We start from the raw sequence: 14699 nt of genomic DNA on the forward strand, positions 1-14699 counted from the left end.
CCCATTGAAATACATTACCCAAGCTGATCCGCAGCCGCAAGCAGATCGCAAACCGCAGCGGAAACACTCCGGTGTGCACTAGGCCTTTCTGACAATTTTGACAGATATGACAAGATTTGCTGCATGCTTGTTTCTGGTGTGATTCATGCCACTACTTCAGCCAAATAGATCAGCAGGGCTGCCAGGCAACTGGTATTGCATAAAAGGAAATAAATATGGCAGCCTCCACATACCTCTCACTAAAGTTCTCCTTTAACACTCCTGCGAGAAAAGCAAATATGGGTGTGGTCTGTATTTACACATTGTGGCATAGCTTGGGTATTTCATGCTGGGAATACACGGTACGTTTTTTGCTAATAATCGTTCTGATAGATGTCTGCGATGATAAAATTCCGACATGTCCGATGTTCCGCACAATTATTTTCCGCTCGATATCTGATAGAAGTGAACGGAAAAAAGATAAGAAAAACGAATGGAAGATAAGAGAATCAAGCATAAAATCGAATGGCTAAAAGACCGCGCGCCGAATCGAACGCAAAAAAATGTAACGTGTATTCCCAGCATTACACCCGGTGCTGATTATTCACAAATACCCCCCACCTATCAAACTTTGTTAGGGAGGGTTAAGGCCAGCTGCCGAGGAACATAGATGCATCAGGATGGTTCATACACAAGCCGCACCACTGTGCCCTAGTCTGCAAGGGGAAAAAGGAGGGGGGCCCATGGAGAGGGGAGGGAGGATGGATGTTGCTCCCACCCCCTAAACTCCCTAATGCTAATAGAGCCTTGATCACTTGAACACAGGTGTCACCCTTTCATGGTGACACCCTGTGCACCCTCTACCACTATTAGGACACCTTTGGGGGAGAGAAATCCTGTGATTGCAGAACAGGTGGGGAGAGGTGAGGCTGGCTAAGGGTGCTGGGTGGAGTGAGGGGGTTGAGGTATGAGTGAGTGGGAAGAGACAGGTAAAGGTGACTAAAGATGGAGGTGGGAGGGCAGAAAAGAGGGTGAGCATGCTGAGTGGATAAGGAAAGGCAGATGAGGCTGATTGGGGCATGGGGTACATGTGGAGAGGCTGGATGAGAGTGCAAGGTGGGTTAAGGAAGGTGAAGCTGGATAGGGGTATTCACTGTGGTGCTAGGTGGGTGGGAGAGGCAGTAGTGATAGGCTGAATAAGAAATTTTGGGTCACACAGCTGTCCCCAGTAAGACACATACACACCCCCCTCCCCCGGCGCAGATGGCAGCTCCCCCATGCCATGCCCAGCCAAGGAGGCTAATTAACAACAAAAAACTTAAATGCCAACAAGCAAGCTGGCTGCCCCCTCTGAAGAGCTGCTAGGGGCCTGTGCCCACAGGTGCCTCTTAATAGATACGGGGCTGGCTGGTGGAACTACAAGCCCCAGCTGTGACTGTTGGCTGGGCTGTATGCAGCATGTCACACAGATTTGCTATACTTTGATCACAAATACAGTTAAAAGATATGCCCTGGTAATAGTGTGCTGGCAGGACTACAAGCCCCAGCTGTGACTGTGGGCTGTATGCAGTGTCATACACACAAAAAAAACCAAAAAAAAAAACAGCAGAAGAATATTAGCCATCAAAAGTGATTTTTTTAGGGTGCTTTCAGCAATAAATGTCAGCTAGGAGCAAGCTAAACAACAGCCTAGATAACTGTCCCTGTCTCTGCAGCAACCCTTCCTCTCACTAAAGCAGCAGCCAGAGACTGAGAACATGGCCGGCGCTGCTGCATTTTTATAAGGGGGTGGGGGATCCATGGGGAATGCAGCCTGATTGTCTGCCATATGTCTGCTGACTGTGATGTAGGGGGTCAAAGTTTAGCCCAATGACGAGGTATGGGGGGGGTCGAATGTGTTTGCGTCCCGCCGTGGCCGTGAACAGTTGAATTTTGGTGGGAACTGTCAGCTGGTGAACCGTTTGGGCCATCTCAACCAACTGCTACTGCTCCAAAGTGTATTTTTCAAGAGGGAAATGCATAGGCGAGATGGGTAGTTGGCACCGTGATGTCACACAGCGCAACTTCTGGGTCTTTTTATGGACCGTAAGTACAGCAACAGACTGAATCTACTGTTATACTCCTGACTACGGAAGCTGCCAGCAGGGGCTCCGCAGCAGTCGAGTAGGTCTGAATCGAATCTCTCCATCTCCCCTGCCCACATACAGATGCCGCAGCTCCACTAGGACATTGTTTGATCAATGGAGCACGGCTATTGGACTGTGAGACACGCTGATCGAGTGGAGCCGTGAGTACCAGGAGATACACTCCTATTGAATGCCGCTGTTGTGCTGCTGTATATAAACTGTGCAAGATATGAATCCGATTTAGGACTGCCAAAATATAAGTGGATTTCGATGTCTATGGCTATTGGTGTTTGTATACATTTTATCTTGATTTAGGAGCCAGAAGGAGGCTCTATCTACAGGAACATTGCAGGAGTGATCCCTGTGATCTATCCAATTATCTGTGCGAGATCTCGCAGTGTGTATGGTGGTGTGGGTGAGGTGTGAGATTGCTCGCAGGATATTTTGCTAGACAGCTAAGGGTGTGTTTTCTAATGATTGGTAGAGAAATCTTTGAGCATTTTTTACTGTTAATTTTATTCGTTTAATTGATTTTATTCTAATAAAGCGAAGAATTTAATATAAATTTAAATATATATAGAAAAACAATTAAAACCATGATTGTCCAGGGTATACACAATAAATTAATGAAGATACAAATATTAAAGTATATAATCTATCCACTTCCTCATCCCTGAATATTGTACATCTGGTATAGTATAAGGGGAGTAAGGTGCCTGTGCTAGCAGCATAAATGCAATACAATGAGAAATGAAACGTGCAAATAGACACAGGTGCTGTGCAAACAGATGGTTACAAACAGATGAATGTTAATGTGCAGTAGTAATGAAACAACCATCAAACAATTAAACCCCGGGAAGAGGTCCAGCCGGACCAACAAGAAAGATGGAAAAAGTGCCTGCAGTTAAGGGAGGTGTGAAGAAGAAGCTCACCATATACAGCAAGAGGGAGAGGAAGAGCGGTGTCCCCTGGAAGGAGCCTTCGCGATTCGCCGCCAACCGTGGCTTCAGCTGAGCTTCTTCACACCTCCCTTAACTGCAGGCACTTTTTCCATCTTTCTTATTGGTCCGGCTCTTCCCAGGGTTTAATTGTTTGGTGTTTGTTTCATTACTACTGCACATTCACATTCATCTGTTTGCACATTTAATTTCTCATTGTATTGCATTTATGCTGCTAGCACGGGCGGGTCCATCTGAAAATGGCGCCTGCGAATAATGGCGCACGGTGTTGCCGCTAACTCGTTTGACGCTTATCGCTATTTAACGTTAAAGCCTTATCGCTATTTAACGCTAATGCCTTATTGATATTTAGCGTTAACACACAAAACCCTCTTTGTACCTATCCCTAACCCCAAGACCCCCCTGGTGGTGCCTAACCCTAACCACCCCCCTGGTGGTGCCTAACCCTAACCACCCCCTGGTGGTGCCTAACCCTATCCACCCCACTGGTGGTGCCTAACCCTAAGCACCCACCTGGTGGTGCTGCCTATGCCTAACCCTAAGACCTCCCTGGTGGTGCCTAACCCTAAATCTCCAGTGGTGGTGCCTAACCATAACCTTGACAGTGTTACATTAAATCCATTCACTGTTTTGCAGTTAAATAACGTCTGCAGTTTGGCTTATGTAGGGCGCTATTGATAAATAACGTTACTGTGCACAATAACGTCTGCTGTTTGGCATATGAACGGCACTATTGATAAATAACGTTACTGTGTGCCGTTTTTCTTCTTTTTTCCCTGTGTGCCATTATTATGCAGTACTAACGATAAATAGCGATACGCGTATCTTTTTAATGCAACGCCATTTCTATGCATGGGCGCTGTGCGCTATTATTCACTGATCCGAGCACGGGCATCTTACTCTCCTTATACTATACCAATGTGTAATATTCAGGGATGAGGAAGTGGATGGATTATACACTGTGATATTTTTATCCTCATTAATTTATTGTGTATACCCTGGACAATCCTGGTTTTAATTGTTTTTATATATATATTTGTAATTATACATGACAATAAAGCTCATTTCTATATTTTCAATACTTTATGGGGTGTGGTATATTTTCATGGGATCTCGCTTGGTTGGTATGTTTTCAGGCATTTAAAGAGCAGTTTTCTGCAGATTGTGAATTGGCTTGAGAGGGGCCCAGTAGGTTTTCCCAGTATGAGGCACACAAATTTCTGATGGAGGCCCTGGATACAGCGCTGCACAAGTGAGGGAGTCAGGATGTTCACTGAACTTCTTTGATCCAACTTCGCTGCTGGTGCCTGACCACCGCTCCCACCACTGCTTCTATGTGCCAGCTCCCTTCTACACCTCTGCTGCCGATCCATGCTAGGCCGCCGACAGGGATGCTTATCACTACGATGCCACTGACAGTGATGCCCATGCTTGTGTCTGTCACCACTCACCAGCACAGGTTTCAGCTAATCCCCACACTAAGCCAGAGATTCCCTGGCATCTCAGACTCACCAATTTGCAATAGCTGATCAATGCCACGTGCCCCCGGCCACCAGCTGATTAGGGACTACAACATAGTGCAGCCACAGATACACTCCACAGCAGCTCAGCACGACCTCTATGCGGTCCTGTGCTTACATAATATGGGGAAATTTAAAGACTCTTCTCTCATACGACACGCAGGCCAGGGTGCATTTCTCCCTGTTTTCCTGATGTCCTGTGCAAGAGTTCAGGCCCACTGCTCTCCTCCATTGGTCCCAGCATATCAGCAGCACAGAGCGGCCTGCATTTCCGTACAGACCATGCTTGATATGCCGGCCTACACTGCAGGCATGAATCCCTGCAGTCTACCATGGTTCCTGAAGCCCTGCTTTCTCTCTACCAGGTCCCATCCACCTCCAGCCACCGTCTGTTTGGTCTCCAGGCCTCCCGACCTACCACGCCAGTCTAGGCCACAAGCTTGGGACAAAATTTAAACCTAGGAGCGGCAAGGTTCACCAGCTGCCAGTCCACTGTGGAAGCTACCAACCTCCCAGCGACCCCCCCCCCACCTCCACCTGAAATGGGAGTCAGGTCACCCTCGCCTTATGTCAGTAAGGACAGCTGCTGCAGCCAGTATGTCTGGTCAATCCACAGAGGCACTCCAGCCAGGCCTGTTAAGCAAGCTATAAGCCCACCAAGCAGAGGCATGGCTAGGGCTTCCAGCACCAGGGGACAAAGACTATTAATGCATCCTCTAAGGAAGGACCTGCTGCGCGGTTAGCGTGTCGCACCAAAAAGGGGCATGGTCATGCAACAGAATGTGGGCGTGGTAATGGGTGGGGCCAAATATACATGACTTTAGCAGTGGTGTAAAAGGTCTGCCAGGGAAGTTTGAACTCTGCCATAGTGTTTTCCTCCAAAATACATGTAATCTGACAGCATTTCACCAAAAATACATGTAATTTGGCAGAGGTTCCTCCAAAATATAGATAATATGGCAATGGTTCCCCCAAAATAGACATAATCTGGCAGCAGTGGTTCCCCCAACATACATTTAATCTGGCAGCTGTTCTCCAAAATACTCTTAATCTGGCAGCAGCGGTTCCCCAAAAGTGCAGTTAATCTGGCAGCAGTTCCCCCAAAATAGGTGCCCCCAGTATAGGTAACAAGGTCTGTAGGTGTCCCCAGAATAGGTAGCCAGGTATATATATGTTCCCAGTATATGCAGCCAGGTGTATATATGTCCCCAGTTTATGCAGCCAGGTGTATATGTGTCCCCAGTATATGTAGTCAGGTGTATATGTGTCCTACAGTATATGAAGCCAGGTGTATAGGTGTCCCCAGAATAAGTAGGCAGGTCTATAGTAGTCTCCAGAATAGGTAGCCAGGTGTATAAATGTCCCCAGTATAGGTAGCCAGGGGTATAGATGTCCCCAGAATAGGTAGCTAGGTCTATAAATGTCGCCAGAACAGGTAGTCAGGGGTATAGATGTCCCCAGTATATGTAGCCAGGGGTATATGTCCCCAGTATATGTAGACAGGGGTATAGCAGTCCCCAGTATATGTAGCCAGGGGTATATGTGCCCAGTATATGTAGCCAGGGGTATAGATGTCCCCAGCAGGGTCGGAGCTACCATAGGAAAAAATAGGCAGTTGCCCCAGAGCCTGTAGGGGCCCCCAAGTTGTCCTTCCCCCATCTGAACTGTTGCTCCCCAGGGACACTGCAGAGTCTGTTAAGTTGGGGGATGATTGGGGGAGGGTCAGCAGCCAGCTCAGGGGCCCAGGAGGGAAATTTGGCTGCAACAAAGGGCCTCTGATGACGCTTTTTGGTCAGGGTGGTGTCTGTTGGGGGGCCCCCAGGCTAATCTTGCCCTAGGGCCCCATTGTTACTTGAACCGGCCCTGGTCCCCAGTATAATCTATAGCAAGGAAATGAGCAGCGCTACTTAAAAACAGACTAGTGCCTACCTGCAAAAGAGTGCAAGCCCCACTTGTGGGGTCGAATACACACCGAGCATACACATGACCTGTCTACCACTAGAGGAGGATGTTGGTTTCCATTAACAGCTTGCATGCAACCTATTAAGTACTCGTCCCTCCCACTGCGAAGAAGTCAATCCTCCATGGGAGGGGCCTAACACTAACTAAATCCTAACCTATGTATATGCATAGCCTGGGTGCGGCTAATCAAATAAAATCAAAAATTGAAAATTGCGCAAAAGGTGGATCAGCGCAACACCAGGCCGCCTCCGAATGGCCTCCATCAGAGATGCGCTGAGCCCCCCAGGAACTACAAACGCACCTTGAACCCAAACAGAAGCTCTGCATATACACCAAAAGCATGGCTGTTAAGTGGGAGCAGCTGACCAAAAACGAATAACATTAGTACATAGCAAGGAAATGAGCAGCGCTACTTAAAAACAGACTAGTGCCTACCTGCAAAAGAGTGCAAGCCCCACTTGTGGGGTCGAATACACACCGAGCATACACATGACCTGTCTACCACTAGAGGAGGATGTTGGTTTCCATTAACAGCTTGCATGCAACCTATTAAGTACTCGTCCCTCCCACTGCGAAGAAGTCAATCCTCCATGGGAGGGGCCTAACACTAACTAAATCCTAACCTATGTATATGCATAGCCTGGGTGCGGCTAATCAAATAAAATCAAAAATTGAAAATTGCGCAAAAGGTGGATCAGCGCAACACCAGGCCGCCTCCGAATGGCCTCCATCAGAGATGCGCTGAGCCCCCCAGGAACTACAAACGCACCTTGAACCCAAACAGAAGCTCTGCATATACACCAAAAGCATGGCTGTTAAGTGGGAGCAGCTGACCAAAAACGAATAACATTAGTACATAGCAAGGAAATGAGCAGCGCTACTTAAAAACAGACTAGTGCCTACCTGCAAAAGAGTGCAAGCACCACTTGTGGGGTCGAATACACACCGAGCATACACATGACCTGTCTACCACTAGAGGAGGATGTTGGTTTCCATTAACAGCTTGCATGCAACCTATTAAGTACTCGTCCCTCCCACTGCGAAGAAGTCAATCCTCCATGGGAGGGGCCTAACACTAACTAAATCCTAACCTATGTATATGCATAGCCTGGGTGCGGCTAATCAAATAAAATCAAAAATTGAAAATTGCGCAAAAGGTGGATCAGCGCAACACCAGGCCGCCTCCGAATGGCCTCCATCAGAGATGCGCTGAGCCCCCCAGGAACTACAAACGCACCTTGAACCCAAACAGAAGCTCTGCATATACACCAAAAGCATGGCTGTTAAGTGGGAGCAGCTGACCAAAAACGAATAACATTAGTACATAGCAAGGAAATGAGCAGCGCTACTTAAAAACAGACTAGTGCCTACCTGCAAAAGAGTGCAAGCCCCACTTGTGGGGTCGAATACACACCGAGCATACACATGACCTGTCTACCACTAGAGGAGGATGTTGGTTTCCATTAACAGCTTGCATGCAACCTATTAAGTACTCGTCCCTCCCACTGCGAAGAAGTCAATCCTCCATGGGAGGGGCCTAACACTAACTAAATCCTAACCTATGTATATGCATAGCCTGGGTGCGGCTAATCAAATAAAATCAAAAATTGAAAATTGCGCAAAAGGTGGATCAGCGCAACACCAGGCCGCCTCCGAATGGCCTCCATCAGAGATGCGCTGAGCCCCCCAGGAACTACAAACGCACCTTGAACCCAAACAGAAGCTCTGCATATACACCAAAAGCATGGCTGTTAAGTGGGAGCAGCTGACCAAAAACGAATAACATTAGTACATAGCAAGGAAATGAGCAGCGCTACTTAAAAACAGACTAGTGCCTACCTGCAAAAGAGTGCAAGCACCACTTGTGGGGTCGAATACACACCGAGCATACACATGACCTGTCTACCACTAGAGGAGGATGTTGGTTTCCATTAACAGCTTGCATGCAACCTATTAAGTACTCGTCCCTCCCACTGCGAAGAAGTCAATCCTCCATGGGAGGGGCCTAACACTAACTAAATCCTAACCTATGTATATGCATAGCCTGGGTGCGGCTAATCAAATAAAATCAAAAATTGAAAATTGCGCAAAAGGTGGATCAGCGCAACACCAGGCCGCCTCCGAATGGCCTCCATCAGAGATGCGCTGAGCCCCCCAGGAACTACAAACGCACCTTGAACCCAAACAGAAGCTCTGCATATACACTAAAAGCATGGCTGTTAAGTGGGAGCAGCTGACCAAAAACGAATAACATTAGTACATAGCAAGGAAATGAGCAGCGCTACTTAAAAACAGACTAGTGCCTACCTGCAAAAGAGTGCAAGCCCCACTTGTGGGGTCGAATACACACCGAGCATACACATGACCTGTCTACCACTAGAGGAGGATGTTGGTTTCCATTAACAGCTTGCATGCAACCTATTAAGTACTCGTCCCTCCCACTGCGAAGAAGTCAATCCTCCATGGGAGGGGCCTAACACTAACTAAATCCTAACCTATGTATATGCATAGCCTGGGTGCGGCTAATCAAATAAAATCAAAAATTGAAAATTGCGCAAAAGGTGGATCAGCGCAACACCAGGCCGCCTCCGAATGGCCTCCATCAGAGATGCGCTGAGCCCCCCAGGAACTACAAACGCACCTTGAACCCAAACAGAAGCTCTGCATATACACCAAAAGCATGGCTGTTAAGTGGGAGCAGCTGACCAAAAACGAATAACATTAGTACATAGCAAGGAAATGAGCAGCGCTACTTAAAAACAGACTAGTGCCTACCTGCAAAAGAGTGCAAGCCCCACTTGTGGGGTCGAATACACACCGAGCATACACATGACCTGTCTACCACTAGAGGAGGATGTTGGTTTCCATTAACAGCTTGCATGCAACCTATTAAGTACTCGTCCCTCCCACTGCGAAGAAGTCAATCCTCCATGGGAGGGGCCTAACACTAACTAAATCCTAACCTATGTATATGCATAGCCTGGGTGCGGCTAGTCAAATAAAATCAAAAATTGAAAATTGCGCAAAAGGTGGATCAGCGCAACACCAGGCCGCCTCCGAATGGCCTCCATCAGAGATGCGCTGAGCCCCCCAGGAACTACAAACGCACCTTGAACCCAAACAGAAGCTCTGCATATACACCAAAAGCATGGCTGTTAAGTGGGAGCAGCTGACCAAAAACGAATAACATTAGTACATAGCAAGGAAATGAGCAGCGCTACTTAAAAACAGACTAGTGCCTACCTGCAAAAGAGTGCAAGCCCCACTTGTGGGGTCGAATACACACCGAGCATACACATGACCTGTCTACCACTAGAGGAGGATGTTGGTTTCCATTAACAGCTTGCATGCAACCTATTAAGTACTCGTCCCTCCCACTGCGAAGAAGTCAATCCTCCATGGGAGGGGCCTAACACTAACTAAATCCTAACCTATGTATATGCATAGCCTGGGTGCGGCTAATCAAATAAAATCAAAAATTGAAAATTGCGCAAAAGGTGGATCAGCGCAACACCAGGCCGCCTCCGAATGGCCTCCATCAGAGATGCGCTGAGCCCCCCAGGAACTACAAACGCACCTTGAACCCAAACAGAAGCTCTGCATATACACCAAAAGCATGGCTGTTAAGTGGGAGCAGCTGACCAAAAACGAATAACATTAGTACATAGCAAGGAAATGAGCAGCGCTACTTAAAAACAGACTAGTGCCTACCTGCAAAAGAGTGCAAGCCCCACTTGTGGGGTCGAATACACACCGAGCATACACATGACCTGTCTACCACTAGAGGAGGATGTTGGTTTCCATTAACAGCTTGCATGCAACCTATTAAGTACTCGTCCCTCCCACTGCGAAGAAGTCAATCCTCCATGGGAGGGGCCTAACACTAACTAAATCCTAACCTATGTATATGCATAGCCTGGGTGCGGCTAATCAAATAAAATCAAAAATTGAAAATTGCGCAAAAGGTGGATCAGCGCAACACCAGGCCGCCTCCGAATGGCCTCCATCAGAGATGCGCTGAGCCCCCCAGGAACTACAAACGCACCTTGAACCCAAACAGAAGCTCTGCATATACACCAAAAGAATGGCTGTTAAGTGGGAGCAGCTGACCAAAAACGAATAACATTAGTACATAGCAAGGAAATGAGCAGCGCTACTTAAAAACAGACTAGTGCCTACCTGCAAAAGAGTGCAAGCCCCACTTGTGGGGTCGAATACACACCGAGCATACACATGACCTGTCTACCACTAGAGGAGGATGTTGGTTTCCATTAACAGCTTGCATGCAACCTATTAAGTACTCGTCCCTCCCACTGCGAAGAAGTCAATCCTCCATGGGAGGGGCCTAACACTAACTAAATCCTAACCTATGTATATGCATAGCCTGGGTGCGGCTAATCAAATAAAATCAAAAATTGAAAATTGCGCAAAAGGTGGATCAGCGCAACACCAGGCCGCCTCCGAATGGCCTCCATCAGAGATGCGCTGAGCCCCCCAGGAACTACAAACGCACCTTGAACCCAAACAGAAGCTCTGCATATACACCAAAAGCATGGCTGTTAAGTGGGAGCAGCTGACCAAAAACGAATAACATTAGTACATAGCAAGGAAATGAGCAGCGCTACTTAAAAACAGACTAGTGCCTACCTGCAAAAGAGTGCAAGCCCCACTTGTGGGGTCGAATACACACCGAGCATACACATGACCTGTCTACCACTAGAGGAGGATGTTGGTTTCCATTAACAGCTTGCATGCAACCTATTAAGTACTCGTCCCTCCCACTGCGAAGAAGTCAATCCTCCATGGGAGGGGCCTAACACTAACTAAATCCTAACCTATGTATATGCATAGCCTGGGTGCGGCTAATCAAATAAAATCAAAAATTGAAAATTGCGCAGAGCTTCTGTTTGGGTTCAAGGTGCGTTTGTAGTTCCTGGGGGGCTCAGCGCATCTCTGATGGAGGCCATTCGGAGGCGGCCTGGTGTTGCGCTGATCCACCTTTTGCGCAATTTTCAATTTTTGATTTTATTTGATTAGCCGCACCCAGGCTATGCATATACATAGGTTAGGATTTAGTTAGTGTTAGGCCCCTCCCATGGAGGATTGACTTCTTCGCAGTGGGAGGGACGAGTACTTAATAGGTTGCATGCAAGCTGTTAATGGAAACCAACATCCTCCTCTAGTGGTAGACAGGTCATGTGTATGCTCGGTGTGTATTCGACCCCACAAGTGGGGCTTGCACTCTTTTGCAGGTAGGCACTAGTCTGTTTTTAAGTAGCGCTGCTCATTTCCTTGCTATGTACTAATGTTATTCGTTTTTGGTCAGCTGCTCCCACTTAACAGCCATGCTTTTGGTGTATATGCAGAGCTTCTGTTTGGGTTCAAGGTGCGTTTGTAGTTCCTGGGGGGCTCAGCGCATCTCTGATGGAGGCCATTCGGAGGCGGCCTGGTGTTGCGCTGATCCACCTTTTGCGCAATTTTCAATTTTTGATTTTATTTGATTAGCCGCACCCAGGCTATGCATATACATAGGTTAGGATTTAGTTAGTGTTAGGCCCCTCCCATGGAGGATTGACTTCTTCGCAGTGGGAGGGACGAGTACTTAATAGGTTGCATGCAAGCTGTTAATGGAAACCAACATCCTCCTCTAGTGGTAGACAGGTCATGTGTATGCTCGGTGTGTATTCGACCCCACAAGTGGGGCTTGCACTCTTTTGCAGGTAGGCACTAGTCTGTTTTTAAGTAGCGCTGCTCATTTCCTTGCTATGTACTAATGTTATTTGTTTTTGGTCAGCTGCTCCCACTTAACAGCCATGCTTTTGGTGTATATGCAGAGCTTCTGTTTGGGTTCAAGGTGCGTTTGTAGTTCCTGGGGGGCTCAGCGCATCTCTGATGGAGGCCATTCGGTGGCGGCCTGGTGTTGCGCTGATCCACCTTTTGCGCAATTTTCAATTTTTGATTTTATTTGATTAGCCGCACCCAGGCTATGCATATACATAGGTTAGGATTTAGTTAGTGTTAGGCCCCTCCCATGGAGGATTGACTTCTTCGCAGTGGGAGGGACGAGTACTTAATAGGTTGCATGCAAGCTGTTAATGGAAACCAACATCCTCCTCTAGTGGTAGACAGGTCATGTGTATGCTCGGTGTGTATTCGACCCCACAAGTGGGGCTTGCACTCTTTTGCAGGTAGGCACTAGTCTGTTTTTAAGTAGCGCTGCTCATTTCCTTGCTATGTACTAATGTTATTGGTTTTTGGTCAGCTGCTCCCACTTAACAGCCATGCTTTTGGTGTATATGCAGAGCTTCTGTTTGGGTTCAAGGTGCGTTTGTAGTTCCTGGGGGGCTCAGCGCATCTCTGATGGAGGCCATTCGGAGGCGGCCTGGTGTTGCGCTGATCCACCTTTTGCGCAATTTTCAATTTTTGATTTTATTTGATTAGCCGCACCCAGGCTATGCATATACATAGGTTAGGATTTAGTTAGTGTTAGGCCCCTCCCATGGAGGATTGACTTCTTCGCAGTGGGAGGGACGAGTACTTAATAGGTTGCATGCAAGCTGTTAATGGAAACCAACATCCTCCTCTAGTGGTAGACAGGTCATGTGTATTCTCGGTGTGTATTCGACCCCACAAGTGGGGCTTGCACTCTTTTGCAGGTAGGCACTAGTCTGTTTTTAAGTAGCGCTGCTCATTTCCTTGCTATGTACTAATGTTATTCGTTTTTGGTCAGCTGCTCCCACTTAACAGCCATGCTTTTGGTGTATATGCAGAGCTTCTGTTTGGGTTCAAGGTGCGTTTGTAGTTCCTGGGGGGCTCAGCGCATCTCTGATGGAGGCCATTCGGAGGCGGCCTGGTGTTGCGCTGATCCACCTTTTGCGCAATTTTCAATTTTTGATTTTATTTGATTAGCCGCACCCAGGCTATGCATATACATAGGTTAGGATTTAGTTAGTGTTAGGCCCCTCCCATGGAGGATTGACTTCTTCGCAGTGGGAGGGACGAGTACTTAATAGGTTGCATGCAAGCTGTTAATGGAAACCAACATCCTCCTCTAGTGGTAGACAGGTCATGTGTATGCTCGGTGTGTATTCGACCCCACAAGTGGGGCTTGCACTCTTTTGCAGGTAGGCACTAGTCTGTTTTTAAGTAGCGCTGCTCATTTCCTTGCTATGTACTAATGTTATTCGTTTTTGGTCAGCTGCTCCCACTTAACAGCCATGCTTTTGGTGTATATGCAGAGCTTCTGTTTGGGTTCAAGGTGCGTTTGTAGTTCCTGGGGGGCTCAGCGCATCTCTGATGGAGGCCATTCGGAGGCGGCCTGGTGTTGCGCTGATCCACCTTTTGCGCAATTTTCAATTTTTGATTTTATTTGATTAGCCGCACCCAGGCTATGCATATACATAGGTTAGGATTTAGTTAGTGTTAGGCCCCTCCCATGGAGGATTGACTTCTTCGCAGTGGGAGGGACGAGTACTTAATAGGTTGCATGCAAGCTGTTAATGGAAACCAACATCCTCCTCTAGTGGTAGACAGGTCATGTGTATGCTCGGTGTGTATTCGACCCCACAAGTGGGGCTTGCACTCTTTTGCAGGTAGGCACTAGTCTGTTTTTAAGTAGCGCTGCTCATTTCCTTGCTATGTACTAATGTTATTCGTTTTTGGTCAGCTGCTCCCACTTAACAGCCATGCTTTTGGTGTATATGCAGAGCTTCTGTTTGGGTTCAAGGTGCGTTTGTAGTTCCTGGGGGGCTCAGCGCATCTCTGATGGAGGCCATTCGGAGGCGGCCTGGTGTTGCGCTGATCCACCTTTTGCGCAATTTTCAATTTTTGATTTTATTTGATTAGCCGCACCCAGGCTATGCATATACATAGGTTAGGATTTAGTTAGTGTTAGGCCCCTCCCATGGAGGATTGACTTCTTCGCAGTGGGAGGGACGAGTACTTAATAGGTTGCATGCAAGCTGTTAATGGAAACCAACATCCTCCTCTAGTGGTAGACAGGTCATGTGTATGCTCGGTGTGTATTCGACCCCACAAGTGGGGCTTGCACTCTTTTGCAGGTAGGCACTAGTCTGTTTTTAAGTAGCGCTGCTCATTTCCTTGCTATGTACTAATGTTATTCGTTTTTGGTCAGCTGCTCCCACTTAACAGCC

General features: G+C 47.5%; 1 protein-coding gene across 2 annotated transcripts in view; it reads right to left on the reverse strand.

Annotated features, from left to right (window-relative positions):
* Window positions 1-14699, reverse strand: part of LOC137536222 (membrane-spanning 4-domains subfamily A member 4A-like) — a 211496-nt gene that overhangs the window by 30457 nt on the left and 166340 nt on the right. The gene's annotated exons all lie outside the window — the stretch shown is intronic.

This window comes from Hyperolius riggenbachi, chromosome 10 (genome assembly GCF_040937935.1).
Source record: "Hyperolius riggenbachi isolate aHypRig1 chromosome 10, aHypRig1.pri, whole genome shotgun sequence".
In the NCBI taxonomy this organism is placed as follows: domain Eukaryota; kingdom Metazoa; phylum Chordata; class Amphibia; order Anura; family Hyperoliidae; genus Hyperolius; species Hyperolius riggenbachi.